At 49.5% G+C, this 26515-nt stretch overlaps 1 protein-coding gene across 2 annotated transcripts in view; it reads left to right on the forward strand.

The window, feature by feature from the left end:
* The first annotated feature begins 16605 nt into the window (after positions 1-16605).
* The window catches only part of CD82 (CD82 molecule), a 49387-nt gene continuing 39477 nt past the window's right edge, over positions 16606-26515 (forward strand). Inside the window, exon 1 of one of the 2 annotated variants that reach the window (XM_027580788.2) lies at positions 16606-16757. The gene's annotated coding sequence lies outside the window, so the exon portion shown is untranslated. The remainder of the gene's footprint in view (positions 16758-26515) is intronic. The other variant, XM_027580789.2, reaches the window with a different exon arrangement.

Here is a 26515-nt window from a genome sequence, read left to right on the forward strand (position 1 = left end):
CAAGCTTTGCTTTTCCTTTACTTGGGAGGGGGGAGAATATGTTTCTAGTTTGCTTCATGAACCAATCGATTCATTCGCAACTACTTATAGAACATCTGCTTTGTGTCAGCCATTGTTCTAGATGCTGCGGATAGAGTGGGGAACAAGGATGCAAGGTCTTGCTCTCCTAGAGCTGAGAATATAGCTGGGGAAGTCCAACAATAATCGAAAAAGTAAATAAGATAAATGAAGATGGGTCAGATAAAGCAGGGCAGTGTGCTCAGAGAGGCAATATTTGTAGCAGTTCCAAAGTAGAGACTTTAGAGCCAGACCTGCTGAATTCCCATATTGCCACTTGACTGTGCAGATCTGGAGACAGATGTGTTTCTAGCAGAGGCCCTGGGGTGGGAAGGTGCTTAGGATATTAGAGAAACAAAAGTGTGACTGCAGCATGGGAGGGGAGGAGGTCAGAGAGGTAGGCAAGGGTCAGATCACACACGCGGTAATAGGTTTGGAGTTTGTCCAGGGTGACAGGATACCCTAGGAAAGTTTGGGGCAGGAGCAGGACAGGTTCTGATTTGCATTTTTAAAGAACCACTCTGACTGCTGAGCAGAAAAAGATTATAGAGTAGTAAGAGTGGAAGCAGGGAGTCCAGTTAAGAGGCAATTATTTTCATCCAGGAGGGAGATGAAGGGTGACTTGGAGTAGAGTGGACATGGCAGAGATCAAGAGAAATGGAAGGATTCAGATGTATTTGGAGATAGAACTGGCTGAGCTTACTGATTGGTTATAAATGACGGGTGCACAGGGAAGGGAGGAATCAAAGGTGTGTTCCAGAGGTTGGACCATGGAGGATTGGTGCCATGATTTGCTGAGACAAGGAAGCAGGAGAAACAGGTGTGCAGCAAGAGACTGAGGGGAACATGCATATGTGTGGTCCTGCAAGAAGAGATGAGGCACAAACACACGGGTGCATGAATCTGGGAACAATTGAACAGATCAGATCTGGAATTATAAATTTGGGTGTCATCTCATTAAGAAAAGGCAAGCCATGGACTGGGAGAAGATCCTCAGAATTCTATGGGCACATACTGAATGAATCAACATCACTATTAATACCACCAATGTCAATACCAGAACACGATCAATGGGAATGTTAGTACATTACAGTCATCAGTGTCATCAACAATCACAGTCACCGTCACCACTATCACAACCATCGATGTCACCACCACCATGGCCATCACCACATCACCCTCATCATCACCATCACCGTTATAATCCTTGCCGCCATGGCCACCGCCATCAAAATCATCACCATCACCACCACCACTCTCAGTTTCACTATTAACACCACCAGCAGCACGACCATCCTGACCACCCTATCAGCATTACTAAAACTATCACTCTAATCGGTTCTGTCTTCAGCGTCCCCACCTGTACCACCACTATCACCATCACTCTATATGGCACGACTGTGACATATCACCAGCAGCCTATCTCCATACCACCCTTGCCATCAACACCAGCATCTCCAGCATGATCCCCACTACTTCACACCATACCACCACGATCCTCCTCCTCATCACTATAGCCAGTGCCATTACTTTCACCATCATTACACCATCCCCACCATCCCCACCATCACCCCGTCCACTACCACCAGTGTCACCATGAACACAACCAATACCATTGCCATCCTTACTATAACCCTACGGTCGTCACCTCCACCCTTATCATCCCCACCTTCACCGCCATTCCCACTATCCCCACCCTCCCCTCCATCCCCACCATCTCCTCTATCCCCCATCCCCCACCCCCTCCATCAGCACCATCCCCACCATCACCCCCTCCACCACCACCATCACCCCCTCCATCACCATCACTGTCATTCTCATCCTTATTAGCGCATGAATGTCATCCTTCTGGTAAAGCCAAAAGCCCTTCACCTGTGATCTCACTCATCTGCCCTATTCCTCAGTGATGTTGAGCTCACACTTTCTACTTTGCAGATGGAGGTGAAGGGAGACTCAAGCAGGGGCAGGACCTTATTGAGGACCAGCTGTGGAATAAGAGACAGGTTTTGCCTCTGGCAATGAGGATTTGAGTCAGGGATCCTAGAATTTGAAGACGAGTTCGGGGAAAAGGTTATCCTCAGAATCCATAGACACTGAACAAATCTTTCTTTTTAAAGAGGTTTTTTATTTATTTGACAGAGAGAGACACAGCGAGAGAGGGAACACAAGCAGGGGGAGTGGGAGAGGGAGAAGCAGGCTCCCCACTGAGCAGGAAGCCCGATGCGGGGCTCAATCCCAGGACCTTGGGATCATGACTTGAGCAGAAGGCAGACGCTTAACGACGGAGCCACCCAGGCCCCCCTGAACAAATCTTTCTAAGACAAACTTCAATGATATAAATAATCGGCTGCTAGCAGGACTCCAAAATCAGTGGCATCAGCAAGATGGAAATTTATCTCTGTCTTGGGCCAGGCTGGCATGGCTGCCCGAGGTTGAGGGGGACCCAGACTTTCTGTCCCATTTCTCCATCATCCTCAACCTGCAGCTTCCGTTCACAGCCCAAGAAAGCTTCCCCAGTTCTCACTGCTCTGTCCACATTCCAGGAGGTGGAAGTAGGGGATGAGAAGGGCACTCCCATCTCCTGTGGAGACACGATGCAGAAGTTGCACACATCACTTCCCTGCACACCCAATGACAGAGAGAGGGGTCTCTGTCCACCCAGAACATAATTTGGATTCTTTTAATACTAATTATTATATTAATAAAATCTGCTGCTTATCTGGTAACTACGAAATGTTAAATTTAATGCCAAGAATGTCACATGCACCATTTCTAATCTCGTGCACTAGATACAACTGTCCTTTCTATTGCCTTCATTTTACAGGTGAGAAAAACGCTGTTCAGAAGGCTTAGGCCCATTGTCTCTAACATACCTTCCAGACTCTTCTCTGGAGCAGGGAGCAGGCTGACAGTGAGACATCAGCAACTTGTCTGTTCACTCATCCATCAAATCAAGGTTAAAAGGATCCTCAAGTCAGAAAGCCTAGATTCAAATGCTAATTTGATGACAATAGTAATGGTGATAAAGGCGATAGGAGGGTAGTGGTGGTTGGGAGGGTGGTGGTACTGGATTGTCCTGGTATTGGTGAGAGGTGATGGCGTTGGTAATGACATTGAGGACATCGGTGGTGACACTGTGGACGGTGGTAGTTTTGGTGGTGGTCCTAGTGATGCTGCTGCTAAAACGGATTTCTTTTTTATGTGAACATTCAGGTAGGTGGGCCCAGCTGAGTACACAGTTGAAACCCTGGCACTTTCTGTCTTATTACTCAGCCCCCTCAACATTTGATTGCTATCTTGAGGTCTAAGACATCTGCTGCCTCTCCAGCTATCACGTCTGTATTCTAGCCAAGTGTGAATGCAGCGAGCAGGGACGGGGGAAGGAGAAAAAGGCACTCAACTCAAACAACATTCTTTTAAATATAGCAATTATGGATAAAGTTTATAACATGGCTATATCCCTATACATAAAGACCTGCAAGCAAATTCCTCTCAGATCCAGAAAAAAAGTCTTTAAAGCTTGTTTTGTTCTGCTTTGTTTGTTTTTAGATTCCAATGTATAAGAGAGATCATACAGAATATGTCTTTCTCTGTCTGACTTATTTTATTTAGCATAATGCCCTCATGGTCCATCTATGCTGTCACCACGGAAACGGCAAATTTTAATTGATTTTTATGGCTGAATACTATACCACTGTGTATAGAGACCACATCTTCTTTATCCATTCATCCATCAATGGACACTTAGGTGGTTTCCATATTGTGGCTATTGTAAATAATGCTGTGATAAGCATGGGAAGGCACATACCTTTTTGAATCAGTGTTTTCATTTTCTTCTGATGAATACCCAGAAGTGGAATTTCTGGTTCATGTGGTAATTCTGTTTTTAATTGTTGAGCTACCTCCACACTGTTCTTTCTCCAGAGTGGCCGCACCAGATTGCATTCCCCCCAACAGTGCAAGCGGGTTCCCCTCTCTCCACATCCTTGCCAGCACCCTGTTACCTCTTGTCTTTTTGATGATAGCCATTCTGACAGGTGTGAACGGCTATTTCATTGTGGTTTTGATTTGCATTTCCCTGGTGATGAGTGATGTTGAGCACCTTTTCATGTACCCGTTAGCTATCTATGTGTCTTCTTTGGAAAAATGTCTATTCAGATCTGCTCATTTTTAAATCAGATTGTTAAGTTATAATAACATATCATGAACAACTATATGCCAACAAATTGGGCAATGTGGAAGAAATGGATGCATTCCTAGAGACGTATCAACTACCAAAACTGAACCAGGAAGAAATAGAAAACCTGAACAGACCCATAACTAGCAAGGAAATTGAAGCAGTGATAAAAAATCTGCCAACAAACTAGAGTCCAGGGCCAGATGCTTCCCAGGGGAATTCTACCAAACATTTAAAGAAGATTTAATACCTATTCTTCTGAAGCTGTTTCAAAAAATAGAAATGGAAGGAAAACTTCCAAACTCTTTCTATGAGGCCAGCATTACCTTGATCCCAAAACCAGAGAAAGGCCCCACCAAAAAGGAGAATTAAGACCAGTATCCCTGATGAACATGGATGCAAAAATCCTCACCAACATACTAGCCAATAGGATCCAACAGTACATTAAGAGGATTATTCACCATGACCAAATGGGATTTATTCCTGGGCTGCAAGAGTGGTTCAACATCTGCAAATCAATGTGATACACTATATTAATAAAAGAAAGGACAAGAACCATATGATCCTCTCAATAGATGCAGAAAAAGTATTTAACAAAGTACAGCATCCTTTCTTCAGTAAAACTCTTCACAGTGTAGGGATAGGGGGAACATACCTCAATATCACAAAAGCCATATACGAAAAGCCCACAGCGAACATCATCCTCAATGGGGAAAAACTGAGAGCTTTTCCCCTAAGGTCAGGAACACAACAGGGATGTCCAGTCTTACCACTGTTGTTCAACACAGTATTAGAAGTCCTAGCCTCAGCAATCAGACAACAAAAAGAAATAAAAGGCATCCAAATGGGCAAAGAAGGAGTCAAACTCTCACTCTTTACAGATGACATGATACTCTATGTGGAAAACCCAAAAGACTCCACCCCAAAATTGCTAGAACTCATGCAGGAACTCAGCAAAGTGGCAGGATATAAAATCAATGTGCAGAAATCAGTTGCATTTCTATACATCAACAATGAGACAGAAGAAAGAGAAATTAAGGAGTCGATCCCATTTACAACTGCACCAAAAACCATAAGATACCTAGGAATAAACCTAACCAAAGAGGCAAAGGATCTGTACTCTGAAAACTATAGAACACTCATGAAAGAAATTGAGGAAAACACAAAGAAATGGAAAAACGTTCCACGCTCATGGATTGGAAGAACAAATAATGTTAAAATGTCTATGCTACCTAGAGTAATCTACACATTCAGTCCAATCCCTATCAAAATACAATCAACTTTTTTTTCACTTTTTTCACAGAACTGGAACAAATAATCCCAAAATTTGTATGGAACCAGAAAAGATCCTGAATAGCCAAAGGAATGAGAAAAAGAAAACTTAAAGCTGATGGCATCACAATTCCAGACTTCAAGCTATATTATAAACTTGTAATCATCAAGACAGTATGGTAATGGCACAAAAACAGACACATAGATCAATGGAACAGAAAATCAGGAAAGAATACCCAATGGAAAAAAGACAGTCTCTTCAACATTGGGAAAATTGGACAGCCACATGCAGAAGAATGAAACTGGACCACTTCTTACACCATACACAAAAATAGACTCAAGATGAAATCAGAGAGGGAGATAAACCATAAGAGACTCTTAATCATAGGAAACAAACTAAGGGTTGCTGGAGGGGAGGGGGGTGAGGGTGGGGTAGTAAGGTGATGGACATAAAGAAGGGCACACGATATAATGAGCACTGGGTGTTATATAAGACTGATGAATCACTGAACTCTACCACTGAAACTAATAATCAACTATATGTTAATTAATTTGATTTAAATAAAAAAGGAGTAAACAAATAATAAAAAAATTGGATTGATTTGCTATTGAGTTGTATGAATTCTTTATATATTTTGGGTGTTAATCCCTTACCAGATATGTGACTTACAATTATTTTTTCTCATTCAGCAGGTTGCCTTCTCATTTTGTTGACTGGTTTCCTTTGCTGTGCAGAAGTTTTTATTAGTTTGATGTGGTCTCATTTATTTTTGCTTTTGTTGCTTTTGCTTTTGGTGTCAGATTAAAAAGATCATTGCTAAGACCAATGTAAAAGAGTGTACCACCTACACTTTCTTCTAAGAGTTTTATGGTTTCAGGTCTTACATTCAAATCTTTAATCTATTTTGAGTTAATTTTTGTGTATGGCGTAAGATAGATTCTTTCTTTTGCATGTGGCTGTCCAATTTCCTCAGCATCACCAATTGACAAGGCTGTCCCTCCCACTGCATATTCTTGGATCCTTTGTTATAAATTAATTGGCCATACACACATGGGTTTAATCTGGGCTCTCTATTCTCTTCCTTCGATCTATGTAATCTGCAGCTTTCCTTTCCTGTAATGTCTTTGTCTGGTTTTGGTATTAGGGTAATGCTAGCTTCATAGAATGAGTTAGGAGGTATTCCCTCTGCTTCTATTTTCTTTTACTTTTATTTATGGCAAAATTTAGGACACACACCAATGAATATGAAATGTATGTGTTCATTATAAGGACAATGTTAAAAGCAAGTGTCGGTTTACCCAAGCCAGGAATTGTGACCTTGGGATGATGACTCAACCTCTCGCTTCACTTTCCTCTTGTGTCACCTATCATCAATCATTATAAAAAAAAAAAATCTCACCTACATGCCTGTTTCAAGTATCAAATAAATTACATGTTAAAGGCTTGGCACAGTGCCTGGGAAAAGGGAAGTACTCATAATATTCATTATCACTAAGACCAGATCTATAATTTTGTACACAGAAGTATGCCTTAGTGTAAAAATCTAATCCATGCCTGAAGTGTTAGATAGTAAATTTTGCATAGTGAGGCACTGCATTCTTTTTGCTGTAAGTGGGAAAAAGAATGCATTCCTTACCCATCCAAAATTCCTCACCAATTCCCCAAAATGTGATGTGAACATACATAACAATCTACTAAAGATTTTTGTATAACATAAAGCAACTAAAACACCAATTGCCTAATTATTCAGCCTCTAATGGATCCATTAGTCAGTCTGTTTGTCCACAAGGCATGCGCAATGCTGACCTGATGCCCAGGGGCTCCTCGGAGGATGAAGGTTGTGTGTTCACCACTTAACCGATTTCTCAAGGTTTTTCCAAAACACCATGTCATACTCAAGAAATGTGGTAATGCATTCCAGAACCAACTACACTTTTATAATCATCTTTTATTTTCTTATATATGAAAAAATGTAGATGCAGTAGATGGAGGCAAGTGTGTGGCCAAAGGAATGGCTTCATCCTTTTGTTTCCTTCATTACCAGGTTTTTCTATTAGTAGATTAGATTTTCTAGGTCTCTTGGCTCACCTTCTCTCTTCACAGGCTTTTCATCCCTCAAAGAAGACATTTATACTTAATAATGCAGGGACAGGGCGCCTGGGTGGCTCAGTTGGTTAAGCGACTGCCTTCGGCTCAGGTCATGATCCTGGAGTCCCAGGATCGAGTCCCGCATCGGGCTCCCTGCTCAGCAGGGAGTCTGCTTCTCCCTCTGACCCTCACCTGGCTCGTGTACTCTCTCTCTCTCTCATTCTCACTCTCTCAAAATAAATAATAAATAAATCTTTAAAAACAATAATGCAGGGACAATGATCATGGTGGCTTATGGCCCCTTAGACAGTGTAGACACTGGCTATGGATCCCCGGCAAGAACCGCAGAGATACAATGGGGACTCACATGAGTCTTCTCACTGGATCCACTCACAGCATAAACATCCTTATGCCACGGTCCTACAGACTCGTTAGAGCAGGCTGTTTGCTCATTAGTCAGAGAATAAATTTGGGGTAAACATTTTTTCAAGTCAGGGTGCACACACACGTGTGTGTGTGTGTGTGTGTGTGTGTGTGTGTGTTGCCCTCTCTTCAGAAGAAATCTCATTCTGATACCTACAAAACAGTGGAGAGCAGGGCCGCCAGAGGAAGGGGGTAGTGGGCCCGAAGCCCCTCCCCACTGAACCACCGTAGTGGACTCCAGGCACATCCACAAAGACATAAAGGTAATCATCACCATAAAGCTCGTTCCGGAAAACACCGAATCAGATTCTTTCTCTATTTCCAGCATTGCAGTGGCTAAAGTGTGGTCAGTTTTGGGCTCACCTGCCAGAGCTGATGTGGAGTTCTGCTGTGTGACTTGCTTTGACCAGTGGAATGTGGGCAGATGGGACACATGCTACATACGAGCAGAAGTTATAGGAGCCATCCTGGGGCATGGCCATGAGAACAGCCTATCCCAAATAGGGGCTGATTTTTCATCTTGAACCTAGGAATGACAAAGACACAAGGAGCAGGGGCCACCTGACCCACAGAAACCTTCAGCAGTCATTCACATTCGGGAGAAACAGATCTTTGCTGTTCTAAGTCAATGAGATGTGCGGGGTTCTTTGTTACTATAGCATAACCTCGCAAAAGCTGACTGATACAGGGCTAAGGGGGGTGGTGCTAGAGAAGTGTTTAGGGTAGATGACCTTTGAAGTCCCTTCTAGGCTCTCATTCTAGACTCCCTGGTTCATTCTCGGTAAATGGGACATGGGTCCTGAAAAAGAAGGCATTTTAATAAAGGGAGGCAATATAGCATATTTATTAAGTTTTGGAGATCGGCAGTCAGTCCCTGGCTTGCCCCCAGGTTTGCCACTTACCAACTGTGGGATCTTTTTCAAATTAATTTAAACTCACTGAACCTTAGCTTTCTCCACCACGAAATGGAGGTGCTAATGTTCTCACCTCAGAGGGGCAGAGTGTGGACAAGATGAGGCTACACCCAGCGTCCGGACCACACTGTACCTTCCATCAGGCAGAGCCGCCTGTTACTCTCACAGCTGCCCTTTGTTTTTTGAATAGTCTTCCTACATTTGAGGAAATGCCCACTCGACAAGTTCTACCTCCCAAACTGGGCATCAGAACTCTCCCCCCACCGAGCCTTGGTGCAGCCAGCTCCCCAGCCAGACGCCCCCCTGCAAGGCTCAGCTTCAGAGGGAACGGACTCTGCCAGGGGCCCCCCTACTTTGCTGGTGTGACTGGGGTAACCTGGCGGGGCATCTCCCAGGGGCTGTGAAGTTGACTTCCTAGAGCCTGGGGGGCATCGGATAAAGCATGGTGACAGTGACAGTTGTCTTATTAGGCTGGTTCTGCAGTGGGGTTTGAGCCTGACTCCCCAGCCAACAGCCCCCCCTCAACAATTAGGGGGCTTGGCAAGCGACTTTTAGTAAAGTTTTCTACATCAACAACTAGATTCCACTTCTTGTGCTTACAGTGCCTACTATACTTAATATTATTTTGTCACCATTGTTAAACCAGTCACCAGGTCCTCGAGGCCTCCATACACCAGGCTCATTGTAAGCCAGTGAGCATGCGCTCCTAAATCCCACACCTTTCCTTTAGTGGGACGGGTGGAGAGTCCGCTGCTGGGATCTGCTGGGGAGACCTAATTTCATGTCTACCCTCGCCTGGCCCTCATACCAGGGCCCCACTCTGCTCCTGGGGGCCTGACTGAACTGAGGCCAGGAGCAGGTGGGGAGCAGGTGGGGACACCCCCCCCCCCACACACACACCCAGTCTGTCTCCCACTTCTCTGGATTGGCTGCACTGAGCAGTGTGGACACCAGGGGGCAATACATGCTCATTTTGGAGGGAAGGGTGTGGCGACGTCTTGTTTGTTTTTTCTCTCTCCGCTTCTGTTGGTGACAGAAATGACTTGAAGACAACTGGCAAGCCCATGTTACAGCGCTAAGGTAGCTAATGCTGTGTGTGCACCTTACAGGGGAGGAAACAGACCAGGAGAGGTGGAGGGGTGTGCCTCGGATCTCAGGGCTAGGAAGTCTGCAGAGCAGGGACTGGACCTACACCATCCCTCACCGGGCAGGGGGGGGGGGGGGGGGCGGGGGGGGGGGCGGGGGGGGGGGAGGGCTGTAATAATCCTGCAGCTTTCATCGGGAGGCGGGTGGAGAGAAGGGGAAAACAGAATGGGGTGTCCTGGACTTCCTCAAAGGTCTCTGTGGTGCTGCCACTACTCAGAAAGCTCTCAGTGTGAACACCAGTTCAACCAGTCTCTGTCGAGCCCGGGGTTGCTAACCAGCTGCCTGCAGAGAGCAGCTTACAGAAACAAGAGAAGCAGGTTGGCTGGGCAACAGGGAGTGGTGGGGACTGCGGTCAGCTCCAGGGTGTATATTATACGTGAAGGGGGCAGCCACACTCAGGCCCAGCCAGTCGTCGCCCTGTGAGAAGGTATATCAGGGTGTTTGGACTTTCCAATTTTTCAACAGAAGTCATCAATATAAATGTTATGTGAAATTTTCCAATTTTGAAATGTTGGTGACAAATTCAAAGCTCTTTCATCTCTCTGAGCCTTGGTATTCTCAACTGTACAATGGGGAGTATGTCTACGCCACTGGCTTCTTGGGCCTCAGGAGTGTTCTCTTTGACCTCAGCCTGATTCAGAGAGGGATCTCACACCGGGTTTGTGCAGCTCCACCCATTGGCAGGTGTAAAATGGCAGTTCCCATCCCTGTTCTGCAACATCTCTCTGTCTAACCTTAGGGACTTGTAAGTATCTGGAGACACTGAAGAAGTGTTGCCCCGAGGAACATGCTCTGTTTTCTGCTCCAACAACTCTTACCTGGGCATGAGTGGGCAAGGAGGCCATGGGTAGCTGGACTCCAGTGTGAGCTACTGGCTTTCAAGGAAAAGATAATGAGAGGCTTATAATTCTTTATAATTACAATTATATAAAATAATTTATTTTATTTTTGTATGTATTTAATATTTTAAATGATTTTTGTCTCATATGTTTAAATTTTGTTTCTGTATATGGTTCAAACTATACAAAATGGCTAGCAAAATCGTACATATGTCTCAATAATAAATAAATAAACTAACATATGTTGGGACGTTGGCCCTGGACTGTTTGGGGTGCTCCAACCCCTGCCGCAGGGTTGAGCTGATGCTCAAAAAACCTGGTGTCCAGGGAATTGTGGATGGGGAGACATCACTGAATCATTTCAAACAGTTAAAAAAGGGAAAAAAGCTTTATAATATGTGACATGCTTCACAAATGCTAGTCATCAAATTAGTTAAATATATTCGAAGTCATTTTTTAAATGTCTGGCACACGGTAACAGCTTACCCGAAAAATAAAGGTTGCTGTTACTGTTGTCCCCTTGCAATCTGCGTTGTAAGCCCGCAGTGCACCCCTGTTGATGCATCAGTTTCCCCACTGTGCCAAAAGCTCCTGAGACCAGGGGTGGGTGGCATTAACCCTCAGACCCTGAGTGTGGCAGGGGTTTGGGGGGGGGCGCAGATCAGAACAGGGGTCTAAATGCTTTTTGAGAAATGACTGAGCCAGGAAGCAATCCGTGGGTCAGTCTCTCCCATGGGAAATTGGGCCCTCCCCCAGCTACAAACCAGCTATAAGGGGCTTAGAGTTCAGATCCTCACGGAGTCCTTTGGAGAAGCTAGTAAAAGTCCGCGGCCCTGCTGAGCACATTCAAATGTGCTCAGGTTTGAGAAATTGCTACTAACCACTTCTGAGGACAGAGATTGGAGCAAGCTTATGCCAAGCAAGGGCTATAGCCCAGCATTCCAGCGTTCCAGGGACCAGCATCCTTTCTGCTTCTCAGGCAGGAAGCAGGGTCCCTCCGAGCTTTTTAACCCATTGTAAGCCTTGAGGGATAGCCTGCGTGGCTCAGTGTTGGGTGCTCAGAATCTGGGTATCTGGGTTCTGCCCAACTTGGGCTTCTCTCCTGGGGCTCAGTTTCTGTAACAGCAAACTGGGTTGGTGACAAACTGTCATTTCTCTTTCCTCCATCACTGACTAGTTGTATGACCTTGGGCAAGTTACTTACCTTCTCAGGGTCTCTATTTCCACATCTTGGAAATGGGCATCCTAAGAGATCATCTGTAGCTCATAGAAGTCATTGTTAAGAGGATCAAATGAGTGGTATTTAAATGTACAGCTTTAAAGAGACATTATAGAAGGTGAGGAGAGTGGTCTTAACTCTATTCTGAGGACTCTCTGAAGAAGGAAGCTCCTAAATAACCCAAGCATACAAGACTCATTGTCCCCTGGACTTCTTATTCATCTGTGCACAAGTGCTTATGCAAGAAACATCATACACCTTTCTCTTTAACTCAGCTTAATTCAGACACTCAGTCCCAAGCAGAGGAAATTCTCCACTTATTCTGAGGACTTACTTGGTGCAGATTGTATTTTCCAAAGATGGCTGTGACAATATCTTCTCTTCTGCAATCTTTTCGAGAACTTTGCCACCCCCTCATCAAGAGAGGGAGACTATGTCTCCTCCCGTTGAACGAGGTGGGCCTTTGTGATTGCCTGCACTAATAGAATACAAAGGAAGTGATGCTACATGGCTTCAGATGCTGGGTCATAAAATGCCATGTGCTTCTATCTTGTTCTCTGTTTGCTCTTGAAACCCAGCTGTCTTGCAGTGAGAAAGCCCCAGCAGCCTGCAGAGAGGCCTCATGGAGAGGAACTGAGGTCTTGCTCCACAGCTCTAGCTGAGTTCCCAGCTAGCATCTAGCACCGACTTGCTAGCCATGTGAGTGCGCCATCTTGTGAAGGATCCTCCACCTCCAGCTGAACCAGCTGATATTGCATAGAACAGAGATAAGCCTCCCCCGATGAACCCACCCCAAATTGCAGATTTATGAGCTACATAAATGATTGGGTGGTTTGTGACATAGCAATAGGAAACAGATACACCACTCTCCTTCCTTTCCTCCTCCCAGAGTTATGTCAAAGTCCTAGGGCCTTACCTAGGCCTGGGTACCTAGGTACCAACAAGACTCTGTCACCTATGTTCTTGACCACAAGGACCTTCAGGTCTCCTGCTCTGCAGCTCCTGTGCCCCCTTTGGGGTGGGAGAATCATCTGAGAGGCTGGGAACCCCATAGCCATACCATGCCCCCCCTTTATTTAAGAGAAAGAGCACAAGCAGGGGAGGGAGTGAGGGCAGAGGGAGGGGGAGAGAGAGAATCTCAAACAGGCTCCATGCTCAGCGTGGAGCCTGACATGGGGCTCAATGCCATGACCTCAAGATCATGACCTGAGCCAAAACCAAGAATTGGACACTTGACTGACTGAGCCACCCAGATGCCCCAAGCCTTTTAAAGATCTTGCCATACTACCATCTTCCCTACTTCCAAGCTGTCCACTTGATATCTTCTTCTCAGGTCTTTCTAGAGTAGTTCTTCTTGCTCCTTTTCCCACCTCCCAAACCCCTGGCTTCACTTCTGGAATGGCCCGAAGAGGTTCCCGAAAGAAGGAAATTGTCTCTCACTAGAGGCTGCCCGGCAAAATGCCCAGGGTAAATCATGATAAAGCCTGACCCTGGCTGAAAGAGAGGAAACACTGGGGGGAGCCAAGCCAACGTGACATTTTAGTAAATACTTCAGACACACCTCTCCTCAATGACTTAAGCTTCCAATAGGTAGCAGGCAATGTGCTAGGTGCTGGGGAGACAGAGACAAACAGCGGGGCCACACATAGACCCAGGCAAGAGGGCCACCTGTGTCAGCTCAGAACCTACACCCTACTGCCTTCTGCAGTCATGCTTCAGATATCCCAAATCCTAGAAATCTCTGCCTAAATGGTCCACATAAGCAGGTCCATCCTTCTGAGAGTACAGGTGCACTCGTAGAGGGGTGAGTGAGCGGCAGCTGTAGGTAAGAAGTGTGGACAGAGTTTGGGCACAAGGGCTGGGGTGTTTATGTGCCTGAGTCCTAGGTCACTTGTACGCACAGGACAGACCATGGGGCTGGGAAGAGAATCTGAGTGGATTGGCTGAGGGGTCAGGGTTAACCCACCCCACACTTCCATGTTCCCACAGAGAATTCTAAAGAGTCCAAGAATTCTCAATCTGAACATGACCCTCTTGGTCACGATAAAGAATATTTCTCAAGGTAGGAGAATAAACATTTTATTTTACGGTCTGTTGAATGTTTAGATGTAAGCTATGTGGGCCTCAATTTTCATATTAACATGTTAGGGTAGTTCTGTGGAATAGGACCAATAGACTCGGAGCTCCTCTAGAAAGACCCTCTTTGATGGGGCTGTAGGGGGTTGTAGGGGAATATGGCAGAGATTCTAAAATCTGCCTGCAGATGGCCCCTCCATGTTGCCACAGCTGCCAATATCTCTAATCTGGAGTGACAGACCAGAAGGGGTAGCAGATGGGACCCATGTGATTGAAAGTCTGCCTGGAGGGGAGGGAGAGACTGATGTGATCCAGCTGTTTTGCCAACCGCCAATCACCGTCACACACCCCCAGCTTGAGGGGAGCGGCATGGAATAGGGTAGAAGAGGAGGGTATTTTATGTCCATTTTGCTTGGGTTGGCTAGGAAGCCAGTCCAGGATGGAATAGCACAGTGGTTCTGAAAGTGGCCACTGGACCAGCAGCGTCAACATCATCTGGGAGCTTGTTAAGCTGCTGGCCACTTGCAGGAAAGATGGCGTCCCTCTGTGGGAAGGACGACAGAGTGGACCCTGCTGGGCTTAAAGATCCCCCAGCCCCAGTCTCCCGACTTGGCGTGGAGATTCTATAAAGGAGACTTTTTACTGGAAAGAGAACATTTATTGAGCATGCACAGTGCGTAAGAGTGGGCCGACATTTCATGAACACTACCACACTTAATCCTCAACAGCCACCCTCAAGATTGGTGGTGTTATTATTCCCCTTGTACAGGTTTCTCCCAGAGAAGTTCAGTACCTTGCCTTGCCTTGGGTCACAAGGCTCCTAGGATGCTACCTGGTCTTTGTGATTCTCAGACCACCCTACTTTCTTCACCATTGTGCCCAACAGTGGTTCTCAATCTTGCTTGTGATTCAGAATCACTTAGAGACCTTGTTAAAACAAAATTGCTAGGCTTCTACCCCAGAGTTTCTCATTCAGTGGGTCTGGGATGGGGCTCCAAAACACACATTCCTAACAAGTTCCCAGACGCTGCTGAGGCTGCTGTAGGTCCAAGGACCATGCTTTGGGAACCACCGTGCTGGGCTGGGATCCAGCTCCCCACCCTACTCCACCCAGGCACAATGGGCATAATCATACCCTCCCCACAATGGCCTCCTTGTGAGATACTAATGAGATAATAGGAGTTAAAGAGCTTTGTCAGCTGCAAGGTGAATGGTCCTGGTCATAAGAGGAAACCTGCCTGGGGCTGGTCCCTGGGGTCTGGGAGTGCAGAGGGCTGGGATGCAGGTCTGGGCACCACAGCCTTCTGCAGATCTTTGCGGGCCATCTTAATTCTGAGTCACTTCTTAAGGGAGGAAACCAGCTTCTGGGGCTCAGGCCAGCAGACCCTCCTGCTACCTGCCTCATCCGCCCACGCCTCCTCCCTCACCCCAGGCAGCCTGCTGAGCACAGCCCCAACAGCTGGCTGGCCTGGGCCACTTTTCGGGAGCCAGTCCAGGCAAGCTGGGGCAGCATCAAGCTTGTGATTCAGGGCTTGGGGCCGGATCCTGCTCCCCTCCAGCGTGAGACTGAGGCCACGACTTCCCTTCTCTGAGCCTCAGGCCATTCACCGGTAAAATGGGCGCAACGAGAGGACCATCGCATAGAGCTGTGCGAATTTAAGGGCCAGTCCTGTTAACATGGCTTGGCAGAGAGCCCGGGCCCTGGCGAGGGTCCAGTCAGTGGTGGTTGTATTTTCAAAAAGTGCCTGGGCCCAGGCCGCCTGCTGATAAAGGCCCCGACTTGGAACGCAAACCGCTCCCACGCCGTCCCCCGGTCGCACCCGGATACACCCGCCCTGGAATGCCAGCTTGGGGGCCGAGGCCGGCCCGCCCCGGGTTGGGGTTGGCAGGGCAGAACAGGATTAGGGAGGCACTGAGGCGGGGAAGGGCGAGCCTGGGGCGGGGGTTCGCCCGAGGGGGCTAGCCTAGGCCGGGAGGAGAACTTTGACCCCGGTGGGGTGGCGGGAGGGTCTGGGGGGAGGCTGGGACGGACGAGGAAGACCCAGAAGGGGCGGGGCCGTTAGGCAGAGCAGTTAGTGGGGCTTCCCCCACCCCCCCAGCTGGGCTCAAGCTTGGGCCCGGCCAGGATAGGGAGCCAGACTTCAGCCGCGCAGGGTCGGGTGGCAGGAGGGGCGCAGAGGAAAGCTCTGAGAAGGCGGGGCGAGGGGGCGGGGCTGGCGGGGTGGATTAAGGAGGCCACAGCGGGCGGGGCGGGGCAAGGGGCACCCCCTCCTTCCCAGGACGGGGGCGGGGCTGGCGGGCATCTCCTAGGGAGGCCTGGTGGGCGGAGCCGGATCGGGCCGGGAGCCAGCAACATTCCCGCAGGGCAGGGGGCGTGCCCAGGGCGTGTCCTCAGGGGGGCGGGGCCTGGCCCAGCCGCTGCGTTCCCCGACGGCCGCCGGGAGGACTGCCGAGTGAGGGAGCCCAGGGCTGCGCAGTCGGACGCTGACGGGCGCGAGCTGGCGACGCCGGGCTTGCAGCGCCGAGCAGAAAGCAAAGCCAGCAGGTGAGAGGGGCAGGGGGGAGGCCGAACGGACAAAGAGTAGCAAAGTTAGTTTTCGCCCCCACTTCCAGAGCCCGCTTAGGCAGCTTTCTCGGAGCAAGTGACAGAAGCAGCTGGTGGGTGAAAAGGAGCCGAAGTCCCCGAGTCCTGACCCCCAGTTCTCTGGCTGCGTCATCTACCAGCCGTGTGGCCCCGGGCCCGACCCCCCTCCCCCTGCTCTGGACTTCTCGGGTTCCATAAACGGAGGAGGTTGGACCAGGTGAACTCCGTGCTCCCGTTGCCCTTTCTCACGAAAAGCCCGGAAGGTGAGGGCCGGCAGGTGAGAGCGGGCTGCAGTTCAGCCACAGGTGTTCACAGCGGGCTGCCCAGCTCTCCCTACCCGGTGGCACTGAGCCAAGGGAACTCTCCCGGAGCATTAAGCGAAGTACTTGAAAGTTCACCCCAGTTCCTCGGATGGGGCTTAAGCCCACAAGCCCTGAGGAAGCAGCCTAAAGCAGGGAAATGTCAGTCTTCCCTTGCCCCCAACACTGAGATCCCAGTAAGACTTCAGACCACAACCTCAGCGGGGGCTTTTGTCCCCTTCCTGGGGCATTTCCAGGTGAGCTGGCCCGGGACAAGTTCTTATGGGGGAAGAGAAGGGAAAACCCCGCCAAACTTTGGGCTCAGAGTCAAGCCCAGGGCTCTTGCTGCATGCTCAGGGTTAGTTCACTGGGCTGGAGGTTTCTGTTCCTGGTGCTGGTGGGTGCCCTGTGCCAGGGTCATAGTCGCTGGGCAGCCTAGTTCAGTGGGCAAGATCTTAGGTTCGGGGACCGAACCGATTAGGATTCCACTCACCTCCAAGCTTCAGTTTCCTCATCTGTAGAATGGGAGTCCCGGCAGAACCCAAGGGCAGGAGTGAGGACTAAACAGAATAATTCATATACAGTGGTTAGCAAGGTGCCAGGCACCCAGTGAGCCCTCACTATATAAACAGCTGCCCTGACACCGATGGGCAGGTGATGGGCTGGCTTCCTGCCTGGGAATGAGCCTGTTTTCAGAGGGCTGGAAGCTGGTTGCAGCCCCTCCTGACCTTGTGAGGGCCAGAAATTGCCACCTGCCACCTGCATCACTTTGTCCATTTCAGGTTTGGGGAGTGTGTCATCTGGATCAAAGAGTGGCTGCGTTTTCTGTAATAGTGCTGGAATTTGGTGGTTGTCCAGTTACATAAACCCGAAAATGTTTACTGAGCACCTACTATATATTAGATGGAGCTCAGGGATACAGAGGCGACCTAGCCAGACCTGGGCTCTGCCTTCATTTTGGGTTGCTGACAGTGAGGGCCCCCCACCCCTACCATGCCCCTGCTGGGGCAGATAACACACACCCAGGGCTTGGGGCCAGATGAGATTTCATGAGTCTGTACTGCTCTGGTGTCTGGAACCCAGCTATTCCACTGAACACTTGGCTTGGGGTGAAGGTGAGAGTCAGTGTGGGCACTTGTTAACCTGTTCAACCAAGGCTGGGGCCCAAAGGAGACTGGGGGTGCTGTATGCCGGTTCCCTGAATGTCCTGGGGAGATGAGCCCTACAATTTGGAACCAGCTAGAAAGTAGCGTGGGAAGAGTCTGACTGAAGGCTGCACTTATAGGGAGGAAACGGTGTGTATGCCTCTGGAAGGGGAGGGTGCTTAGAAGCAGTGAGACACTGGAGAAACCAGGGCAGAGGGTGAGGGGCTTCCTGGAGTTGGTGACACTTGAGCAAGACTTCCTGCCTGGGCTCCCAAGTCCTGATTGGGCTTGGATCAACTTGGGTCAGTAGGTGGGGCCCATGGGGGGTGGGGGGGGAGGAGAAGATGTTCATTTCAAACAGTACTCAGTAAGCAAATACTGGAAGTCTCCCCCAGCACCCCTCCAGCCCACATGATGCATGACGAAGGATGACACACTGCCCCCATCCTCAGTTGCTTACCGTCTGGGAAGGGATACCAGTGACTCTGGTAGGAGATAAATGAAAAAAGTATTACAGGGAATTTTCACGGAGGAGGTGGAATTTGGGGTGGGTCTTAAGCATTGGGAAGGTTTCCTTAGCTACAATGAAAGTTTTGGGCAGAGGAAAATACCTAGGCAAAAGCAGGAGGTCAGAGTGTTCAGGGACTTTTTAAGAACCTGCCCGGTTGATCAGTCTGGCCAAAGAATGGGGATCCTGCAGGGATGTGAAGGGGGAAATGGTGGGTTGGATCAACTCATGGAGGGCCTTCAATGCCAAGGTGAGATGTTTGGATCTGATTTGTAGAAAGTGAGAACCACTGAAGGTTTCTGAGCCAGGGAGTGACGTATTCAGAGGGACACTTGAGGAAAGCAGTCTCCAGATGTGCTGGGGTGAGGGACCCAGTGGTCAGGGGAGAAAGATTCCATGGCTGTGGTGATGGGGAAGGAGGGGCCTGCAGGCCTTTGGGGATGTTTGCTGCTGGGGGTGAAGAAAGAGGCACCATGGAGGGCGGAGGGAGAAGGGAAAGGATCCCCATGTATGCCCTGGTTTTCTTCCTATTCCCCCACCCAGCCTCCACCCTCGTGCCCAGCAGGGGCTCAGAGGTGCTGGGGAGGGTGATGCATGCTATGGAGTGATAGGGAGGGAGCCGCCCAGGAGGCCCTGTGCTTGCCCAGGAAGGGGGAGTCATCTGGCCAAGTGGTGGGAGCTTGCACCAGTCAGCAGTGGGTTTGAGAGGGAGGGAGTGAGCCTGTGGCACTCCGCCTCCTGGCTACAGCCCAGGGAGGGCTGGGATGAGAGGTTAGCCAGTGGGGACACAAATTTCCCACATGTGTGGGGGGGTAGATTTTGGTGGGCTCTTCTGAAGTTTCTGCAGTGTGGGGCAGTCCCCTCTCGAAGCTTCACACTTTTGAGCCACTGTCTGAAAGCTCCTTCCTCCCCACCCTGGGGACACAGCCCCGTTGCACCTGACGACCCGACAGCCCTGTCTGGCCCCGAGGCTGAGCAGACCCAGGCCCTGAGCATTCCTCTGGGTTTGGAGCATCTGGGGCCAGCTGGCATCCCCTGGTTCTGGCTTGGCCCTGCCCTTTACTCCAAACCGTTATAACCACTTCTTCTACCCCATGGGAAGCTCAGAGGGGGCGGTTATGATTTAATCAAGAGCATCAAACAGTCAGGCGTTGGCTCGGTGAGAGGTGGGAGGGAGGCAAGAGCCTGGGCCCCTCTGTGGGACAGGATGGGGCCAGGGCTGGGGGGTCTGTTTCATCTCAGCAGGAACTGCCCTGCCCACCGGCTTTCCCTCCTCTAAGCCTCATCGGAGGAGCCAGGAGGGAAGCCCAGAGGTAAACACAGTGAGCATGTGTTGCCTTCCTCCTCCTCTTGCCCCATCCTGATGGTGCCTGTGAGGAGGCCAACCACAGGCACAGGGCCTCTGTCACAGGCCCAGTTGGTGTCTGGGAGCTGGCTGGCTCCTGACTCACCCCTGGGGTTCCCCCTACTTGTTGCTTTTCCTGTCAGCAGCTGATTCACTCAATGCTGACATGGAGAAGCAGCTGAGGGGGAGAGAAGAGGCCCTGTGTTCTGGTTCTTGGAATTAGTTCCAACTCCTTTGTTTACAGGCTGTGTGACCTCAGATAAGTTCCTTCTCCTCTCTGGGCTGCCCTTCTCTGTCAGTGCTAATGGCCTCTTCGTTCCTTGGCTTTTAGGAAGTTCTGTGGCCTGGGATCTGTTGTTTGTAAAGCACGTGTGCGCGTGTGCGTGCGTGCACACACACACACACACACACACACACACACACATATTGGGTGAACTGGGCGACTCCTCTCACACGGGCAGTAATGGGCCCACCTCCTCACCCTTGCTTACCCTACCTGAAGCCACCTTACCTACCTTCTGCCTGTCTGCAGATCAGGGAGATGGGAGAGCATGGTGGCAGAAAGCTGGACTCTGGAGCTAGAATCTTGCCTCTGCCCCTTCCTAGCTTTGTGACCCTTTCCGAGCCTCAGTTTCTGAATCTATAAATTGGGTAATGGGAACAACCTCATAGGGTGACATGAGGCTAGAACAAAAAAGTGCCTTCCCCAGGGCATGTGCCTCCCCAGTGTGACCCCAAGCTTTCTGAGGGTTAAGGAAGTCTGAACGTGGATGGCAGCTTTTCTCCAAACCCTTCCTTTTCCTCCCCCTTCCTCTGTGCTTGTCTACACTGAGTACTTTCCTCTTCTTGCACTGTTGTTTTGTGGCATATGGAGTGTCTCTGTGAACCCTCCCAGGCAGAGACTGCCCTGTCCATCTCTGTATCCTTGAGTCCTGGCACAAGGCCTGGCACACAGCAGACTCTCAGGAAATGATGGTTGAATGAATAAGTAAGTGATTCTCCTCGGGGTGGCCCAGCAGGACCCAGCTCTGGTGCCAGATCCTTGGTGACTCCTTGGCAAAGGTGGAGCTGGGAAGCAGGGTCTGGATGCCCGGGCCTTGCCCTTCAGGCCTGCCCATCCTGCTCCTGGAACCTGGGTCCAGGGAGGCAAGATTGGTTTGGCTGGCCTGGGACTGCTTCAGTCAGGGCTTCAGCTTCCTTTGTGAGGCCTGGCCTTTCCTCTCCTGAGAGGGGAACAGCCTGACTTCCTCTAGCCCCAGCCTGGTGAAGGGGCCACTTTGGCCCTTAGTGAACCCTGACTCAGTTCATAGTTATTTGTGGAAGGTGCTACCATCCTGTGAGGGCACGGGCTGGGGGAATGGGAAGGTGCCCTCTGGGAGGCCCATGCCTGACAGTCTCTTTGCAGGCCACCAGGCATGTCACTCTGGGAGGCCCCTCACTGTCCCCTCTGGCTTCTTTCCCCACAGTAGGGGCTTCTGACTCTTCTTTGGGCCCCGTACCTGACTTTGTTGTGCTGAGGGGGGATCCGGGATAGAAGTTGTTGTTTCTGGACTTAGGCTTCTAGAGCCAATGTAGGAAAGTGGACAAAGCGCTGGAGTCTGGGTGTTGGGCAGTCTGGGTTCAGATCCTGGCTCGGCTGTGAAATTGCAGAGTGACTTTGTCCAGGGAGGTGACCCTCTAGGTTGATTTTCTTATTTTTGAAGCAGTCAGTGCTCCAGAAGCCTGCCTGGGGTCCAGCTGGGGTGGGCCCAAGTTCGGAAGGAACCATCAGCAATGTCACAAACAAAACTGCCTAAGGATGCTCCTGCTTTTGCTACTTATCTGCTGGGTGAGACCTTGGGCAAGTGTCATAGCCCCTCTGAGCATCTGTTTCAGCATCTAAAATGGAGATCATAATAGTATTTACCTTTACCTCATAGGGTTGTTGAGAATGGTGTGAATTAAAATATATGAAGCACTTATGGCCTGTGCCTGGCACATGATATATATACATATATATATCAGCTGGTTTTGGTAGTGCTGTTGTTATTAATAGGAAGCAGGATTTAAACCTTTGTGGTGGTGGGGGGAGCAGGGAAGCTTGGTGAATAGCCTGAGCGTGGGGATCAGGAGACCCCAGCCCGTCTTTTACTGGCCATGTGACCTTGGGCAAGTTACAGCCTTTCTTGGGCTGCAGAACTATAAACTATTATCCTGCCTTTGAAAAGTAGATGAATAAGTACATTTCAATACACAGCAACGGGATTATACAGATCAGATTACAGACCTTTATTTTTTTTACTTTTCCCAATTTTCTGAATCTTCTGCAGGGATTCCATATTCTTATGCTCAAGAAAGAAGGAATACCCTTATACAATAAAGCTATGGAGAAACTTACTGTACATATTTAAACAGAAATGTATTATTTGACCTTGGGATCACATTCTGGTTTTTGTTGTTGATAAATCATACTTTTTTCCCAAAAGGGTGTGGGTGTTGGTTTGAAGTGAGTACCAATTTGCCAAGCCTTTTGTCAAAAGACGGAGGGAGTGTCTGTGGAGGGAGTGGCCATGTCCACTGGCCTCAGAGCCTGGGACACAAGAGTCAGATATGGTTGGGAGCGTCATCCCAACTTCCATCCAGGGGGATACACCCTGAGCGCTGCCTGTTTAGAAAGCTTTTCAACAGCCCCTGACACCAGCGAGCTTAATTTCCTCATGTGTACAATAGGGATGATAATAATAATATCTAATTCAGGGCCGTGCTGTGAGGGTTAAAGGAGCTTAACACATGTTGAGGTTTTAGAGAGAACCCCTCTTCTGAATTCGGAACCCAGTGGAAACAGATGACAGACATGGGGCTCCGACTGGAAGCGTCAGCACTGAGAAGGCTGGCTGGAGAACATGGCTTTAGATCCGGGGCTTTCTAAGCGTCGTCCTCAAACTGGCAGAGTTACCTGTCCGGTCACAGGCAGCGCTGGACAGGGGCCAGCCTCCCTGCAGGAGCAGGTGGCAGCAGCGGAGGACAGCCCAGATGGAAGGCTGCATGCAGGCAGCCGGGCTCTGGGGGAGGCGGGGCCCCACAGAGCATGCCCAGTGCGTCTTCGAGACGAGCCAATCGCATAAGTCTCTGTTGGGGTCCAGGAAGTAAAGGAGGGGCGGAGCGAGACCAGAGGTGTTCTCCTGGTAGAGGTCCCTCCTTAGGGAAACAAGTGGAGAGAGGAATATGTGTACCTCGGATAAGTACAAGGCACTTTGATGCCAGGTATGCGTAAGCACTCAATAAATGTTAATCTGTCATTGCTAATAATAATGATAACAATGAATAATTGTACTACAGTTGGAAAATCACTTTCGCACTCGCTGTTTTAGGAGATGGTTTATTAGAATGTTGTTGCAGCGGGACCCCATGAGATGCCCTGGTGTGTAAAGGAAATAAACACTCAGTGGGGGGTGCAGGAGGACTGGTTTGTCGGAGGTCCTGAGTAAGTGAGTGGGTGGCCGGTCCTTGGGTCACTGTAGGTCACACCGACAACCCACCTCCCTGACCTCTCAGGACCACACCACGGGGGAGTAACTGCGGCAGGGAGGGTGTTTTGGTCTACTTGCCCTGAACTTTTAGAGGCTCTCCGCAAGGCCCTCTGATCCCCTTTCTCTCTGCCCACGCCCTCTCCTGGCAGGGTTGAGCAGCAGGCTCCTCTTTTGCCAGGAGGCCAGATAGCATGCTTTTCAAACCGTTCATATCAGAAACCCCTTGGGGGCAAGCTGCAAGTGGGGGACCTAGGTATGGGTCAGCTCTTCCTCCCACCATCTGCTCATCTTTGGGCAACTTTCTCAACCGTTCAGAACCTTGGTTTCTTTATCCGTGAACTGGGGAATGATAGTGGTAGCTCTCCCGTAGCTTGCCTGCGGGAAGATTAAATGAGGTAATGGATATGGGTGAAATGCTTAGCAGAATGCACCCTCAGGAAAAGCCAGAGAATGATAGGTGAAGGCTACTCCTGCCACTCCTGTGGAGAAATGACAGAGTCCTTCTCCTCAGGGGCAGAGGTCTCTGATGTGGAGTGAAGGAGATTTCCAGGGCTGTTTGGAGCTCTGGGAGTCAGGACAGCCTTAGGCTTCAGGGGGCTTAGCCCTCGATGGGACTGTCTGAGCCCAGCTTTGACCTGGGTGTTCTTGTCTTAGACTGGAAGTTAGGGGCTTGTGTATACACTAATGGGATTATGGTCTTGTGAGTAGCTCTGTAGTTCATTGAGTCACTCTACCTACCCAGGCTACTGGACAGCATCTAGCCTTCGCTGGAGGCTTGGAGAACTCACTATCTTTCAACTCTGCACAGATCTGACTCTTTAAAAAAAATATGGTATAGAATTTGAGCAAACACATCCTCCCTTAGCTTCCACTTAACGGTCCTGACCAGGCTCATTGGGATGATGTCCACATGGAATGTGGACACTCCCTGGGGGAGACCAAGTCCCCCTTGTAGCAGAGGCCACCCCAGGCCAGTGGTTCTGATGTAGGAAGGATATCTCAACCATTTAAAAACGTCATATCCATCTGAACCAAATGGGCGCGCACGCGCGCGCACACACACATGCACACAAACTTTAAAATTATTGAAGAAATATTCTTTTGTGGAAAAATTTAGAGGTTAGGATAGATGTAAAGGAGGCAAGAACCACTCAGAAATAAGTACTGTGAACAGTTTGGTGTTCACACGCGCGCACACACACACATGCACACACGCACGCACACACACGGCTGGGATTATACCATGTGAACCATTTCCCGTACTGCTACTCTGGGTTAACGTTGTAGAGGGAGGATTGTTCCATGTGATTCAATATTCTTCCTCAGCCCCGTAGTATCACACTCTGTGGAGCCACCATGACCCAGTTTGGCATTCTCCTGCTGTTGCACATTTAGGCCATTTTGAATTTTTCATTAGCTTCCACATTGCTAGAGTGACCGCCTTGTCCAGACATGTATCTTGTGCTCACATTCTTATACTCCCCATGGAATGAATTTCTGGAAGAGGCTTTCCAGTCAGGTGGTTTTTAAACTCATGGTCTGAGGACCAGTTCTCAGGGAAGAGCCCTTTCCCCTATAACCACCAGAATGTACCCCCAAACTTAGCCCCAGCCCCACTAGAGAGAGAGGGCACTGTGTCCCTAGGTGCTAGGTAGCAAGCGCGTAGAAGGAAGGGGGCCGGTGCTTGGGGTATGTGTCTGTGTGTTGGCGGGGGTAAGACAGAAGGAGAAAGTCAGACAGATATAGGGAGCTTTTTCTCTTCAACTAGATTCTGACTTTTGACCCTCCTGTCTCCCTTCCAGGAGCCTGTGGTGTTATTAACTAATTATGAGATCTCTTTACTTTTTAATGACCTTTCTCCATGGTGACTCCTTCCTTCTCAACAGTCTTCTGGGAGCCGGGGAATGGGAAGATGAGTCCGTGGGAGGAGGTTTGTCTGGAGTAGGAGGTGGGTCATGGAGGGGGGCAGTGGTTCTCAAACTCTGACATAGGGCAGAGTCTCCTGGAGGGTTTAAAGCACAGATAATACCCCTAAGGTTTCTGATTCCCTTGGTCTGGGGTACAGCCAGGGAATGTGCATGTCTTATAGGTTTCTAGGATATGCTGTTGCTGCTGGTCTGGGAACTACAATTGGGGAGCCAATGGAGTCGTGGAATGGCGTAGGGGAGGCTGTGTGGTAAATCTCAGCTCCCGGTGCTGTTCACAGTAGGAACCCTGTCCCATTTGGTAAAGGCTTGTGTGAGGCCTAAATTCACCTTCCCCTTGCCTCCACCTCATCACCTTTTCCAGTGTGTGCTGTTATATATTTATGTGCAAGAGGATAAGATGCTTATCACCATCCCCATTTTACAGAAAGGAAAACTGAGGCTCTGACAGGCAACCTAATATGTCCAAGGCGGCCCTGAAAGCATCAGGAGCACCAGTACAGGAACGCTGGCCTTATCACCTCTCCCTGCTCCCCCTCAACACCCCCCCCTCCCCCTGAACTCTATCACACACTCTGGGCTTCTGTCTTGCGGGTCTGGTGCGGGGGCAGAGGTGCCTTCCCTGAACACTGTGCTGGCCCCAGGGGACCTCAAGTGAGGGGGCTGGGAAGGCAGCTTCCCCCACACTGTCTCTGAGCCAGGGTCTTGCTCTACTTTTTATTCCCGCCCCCACCCCCCGCCCACTAGCCATTCAGTAACGTGACCTTCTTCTAAGATCTAGTGTTCTCCAGCCCGTTTATGTTCCCAGTTATTGTTTGGGGCATTTCTCTGGCAAGCCGTGGAAGTGTGTGCCTAATCCTGGCTGTCGCCTGGCAGGCACAACAAGGGGAAGAGGGGAGAGCCCTCATCTGTCGGGCATCTAAGGTGCCAGGCCCTGCCCTGGGCACTTGGCAGTCACGGCCTCAGTCACCCAGCTGCCCCCATTTTA

This window comes from Zalophus californianus, chromosome 11 (genome assembly GCF_009762305.2).
Source record: "Zalophus californianus isolate mZalCal1 chromosome 11, mZalCal1.pri.v2, whole genome shotgun sequence".
Lineage (NCBI taxonomy): Eukaryota > Metazoa > Chordata > Mammalia > Carnivora > Otariidae > Zalophus > Zalophus californianus.